Here is a 4,257-nt window from a genome sequence, read left to right as displayed (position 1 = left end):
TTTGGCGTCAAAAACCGAGAATATGCAACTTTTTTGAGTCAGGACCAAAAGTAAAAATGTTCTTGCATTTAACGTTAAATATATTTATTAATGAATTAGCGGGATGATTCTGTTGACGAAAAAAAAGGCAAATGGCCAGCAATTGTTAATTTGAGTGATGGTTCGAAAACACAAGCCATGGATGGCCTCAGACATTTGGCGCCCAAGCACAATGACCTCTTAAGTGTCCTTTCTTCTCTCAATCAGAAAAAAATACTTTTATATTCCACTTCAGATCTGTATTTTAATTAATCCAATATTTCAAGTTTTAGTACTCTGATATTCACACAGTTTCTCGGTTTTTTTAAAAAGTAAAATTTACAGGGAACAGTAAATTCAAACAGAATTTTTTTTATGGTGTTAGGAATACATCTAAACTTGCGACATTTTTGCATTTAAATATTCACTCTACGATAGATTAATCAAAGGATCGAATCTAAAATTCTACCTTCTCACAATGAAGGAAAATACCTCAAGAAACTGTCAATTAAAAAAAAAATTATTGTATCAAAAGTAGGAGTGGTTAGCTCATTGGTAAGGCTATGGACTACTAAATCCAAGGGGACCTGGGTTCGAATTCGGTTGAGGCAGATAATTAACATTTGTTAACTGTAGCCGCTGAGTCAGCTCTGTGAATTTGTGAGCCCTCCGGGGTTCAGCTATCCTCATATCCTATCCTTAATTGGGTTATAACCGAGCGTGATTCTGACATAATCACCTCCTTGCACAACCGTTAGTCTAATAACATCCTTGCAAAGTACAGTACCTTTGACCCTTTGGTTGTAGCGGCACAGATTTAATTTTTGAATTGTATTATAAAGCTTATTCTTCAAATCATTTGGTTTGAAAGGAAATGGGAGGGAAACTACATACGAGAAAATATAGAAGCAAAAATTTCCCTTCTGTATCGCTTTGATTTTGCGAGGTATTCAATATTGACTGGACTAAAATTTTGGGGACAGATACAGTCATAAAAAGATAAATATTTATCTTCTAAATAGTATTTTAAAAATTTGCTTGCAGTTTTCGGCTCGTGTCTAACTTGGTTTGATGATAAATTTATAATTTATTTTATTGGAGGGGGATAGACCTTTATTGGCGGCCAATAAAGGTATCAAAATAGTAAAATAAAACTATTTATTATAACCAACGTTTCGCCTCAATTCACAGAGCTTCATCAGGGCTAAATGAAAAAAACAAAACAAGATACAAACATTATAGAATTGACAGAACATTAAAATAAAAACATTTCATAACAATTGATCTGTTTATAAAGTATAAAAAAGAAAATTAATAATAAAATATAAGGAAATATACATGATGGTAGGCTGGAAACAAGTTACTAATAATATTTACTAACAAGTTACTAATAATGACATAACCAGGTGTGATAGAAGTTTTCAATATAAATTGTAGGAGACTACTCGTTAGAATTAATTTTAAATATGGAGTCCCATTAAAGTAGTTTTATAACTTGCTTCCAGTCTAACTACATGTATATTTCCTTATATTATAATTATTAATTTTCTTCTGTATCTTTTATAAACACAACAATTGTTTTTATTTTTTTTTATTTTAATGTTCTGTTAATTCTAAAATGTTTGTATCTTGTTTTTCGCATTTAGCACTAACAAAGCCCTGCAAAGTGGGGCAAAACGTTGGTTTACATTAAATATTTTATTATAGTTTTCATTTACTATTTTGATAGCTTTATTAACACCCGGATTATCCCCCTAAAATCTACTTCATACGGTCAACTATCTTCTTTCGATAATTTATTTTAGATAGTACCTTATAACAAATTTTACGAAGTCCTTTTGTTGGTACAACTCGGTAAATTACGTAACTGTTAATAAATAATGAATTTATTTAACTCTGGATTACAGGCAGTGAGATATAATCAAGGTCACTAATCCAACGTTCTCCCAAAGCAGTAAACCACATTCTCTAGTGATCATCCGAAAATACTTTTTTGTTGCGGATTTGTTTATTATCATCAATTTAGGTTTAAACTTAGTATTATTTTTCATTATAAACACCCTTTGCATTATTCGAACTACAACCAAACACTTTAGCTAACGATATTTCTTAATTGAGTCAACGGCTTTCAGTGACTAGAGATGGACAAGACCGATTGAGGTAGTTCGATGCCCTTATTGGATAAGATGCATCCTTGAACTTTACAACCCGTTGCATTCTCCGGTAGCCTGAGGTCGTTGCACCGATAAACATTTTATGTACGCCGCTGTTAGACTTTTATTCTGTAGTTTGAAAAAGTGTAGCTACTCCGATGTGTTCAACATTTTTAGTTATTGACAAATTCGTTGTAAATGTTAACGTGTTTGCATCGTGAGACGTCTGTCTTAGCAGATGCTAGATTATCTGAGCATTTTCAGTCGACAGAATTCTTTAAAACCAGTCCTTGCATTCCCAATTTTGTTTCTATGATAATTTATTATGGAACAAATGACTACAAACATTTGAACAAAGTTTCTCCGGAAAAGAGAAATGTTGTCTCAAATATCAATTCGCGACAACAGGTATTTGTTTATTTCTGATATTTTAGTAAAATGGTGGGCAGCCAGAAAATAATTGTAAAGAGTACGAATTGTGTATTTTCTTAGAAAGTATTTTGTTTTAATTTTATTTAATGAGATATCGTTGGTAAGATGCCAAAGTGTTGTATTAGCAAATTAATGAGAGCCTTGTAATTGAATTATGAGATATTAAGCAGATGCTAATTTCGATATAAAGCAATTGATTGTTTTGTATTTTTAATTTTTTTAAAAATTGGAATTAAAACGATATTCGGAAACTAATTAAAAATTATATTTATTATTTCGTATTAAATATTTCATGTTTAGATTACTTTAAACACAACCACTGAATCTGTAAAAGACTTTGATTAGGGACTGCAGAATAAACGCGATCTTTCGTGGTGACCCATCATGCTGACCCAAAAGTCACTGGTTCAAGGTGCACTGCAGAACCAAGAAATGTTGTTAAGGTTAATAAGCAGTTGTTCTGGTAGGACCTTTACAATTTGTATGTTCTATTGACATTCGTAATTTCCTGCATAGCTTCATGTCACGCAAAGATTCAAGGTTTGTCGAGCCATTTTTAACTTGCTAATGGTATTAGAGATTCATTAGATTTTTATTGCAGTAATGACTTCTCCTAGACTTTTTCCTTTTCCAAAGCCAGTGGAGTGAGGTGTTTTGCTAAAGATTATTGTCGTCAGCATCAAATTTTCGAATTTATTAAGACTTTTTATTAATTTATCAATATGTAAATATTTTAAAAAATGTACATGCTATATAATTATTGTTGTGAAAGAATGATACATCATAGTAAAAATCTATTTTTAGAAAACGTTACAGATATGTGATGAGGAAGTGACTTTGTCTACGGTTATAACTTTTTTTTTCTTCATGAGCGAAGGTCGTATTAGAGATAACTTATCTCATTTTATGCCATTTTTCAATGATTCTAATTCCTGGGAATTTCCCTGTTCAAAACTATTATAATATGCATGATTTTTGACTGTATAAATTTCTATTGTATTGCAACGGCATTTCTTTTTCTGTTATTTAATATTTATTACTCTTACTATGATCTATTTGGGAACGTAGTGGCACCGTGGCAAGGCACCATGTTACTAAATACAAGGACTCACTCTCGAATTCGACTGGGCAAAAAATTGTTTTCTGTAACTCGAGTTAATCCTGTGGGTTCTAGAGCCCCCCTGGGGTCCTCCCAGCCTTATAAATTAGGTAAAAAACCTGGCGGTCGAGCGTGATTCTGACCAAAGCACCTCCTTGCACAATCGTTGGTTGAGTAACATTACTTCTTTACAAAGCACTGAACCTCTGACCCTTCATGAGAAGTGGTATAGATTATGAGTTTTGTTTTTAAATTTTAATTAAATATTAATAAATATGGTTGTGATAAAAGTTTTAAGGAATAGGTCTGCAGACAAATAAATTTGACTGTGTGTTAATTGATAATTGACTAATTAGATATTAATGTTTTTGACCTGGGCAGAATAGCCTGCATGAAGTTTAGAGTGGTTTAAATTATATGTTTTCAAAGTGGTATTGAGTAGATTGTCCCTGAAGATGGCCGGATTGGCGGAAAGAGTTTTGAGACTATAATGGATAGATTTTGAATTATTTATTAAAAAATTACCAGTCTCAAGAAAATATTAAGATTATAATT

Source organism: Halyomorpha halys, unplaced genomic scaffold, assembly GCF_000696795.3.
Source record: "Halyomorpha halys isolate HHAL.00 unplaced genomic scaffold, Hhal_1.1 Scaffold442.1, whole genome shotgun sequence".
Taxonomy (NCBI): domain Eukaryota; kingdom Metazoa; phylum Arthropoda; class Insecta; order Hemiptera; family Pentatomidae; genus Halyomorpha; species Halyomorpha halys.
This window is presented reverse-complemented; position numbering follows the sequence as displayed.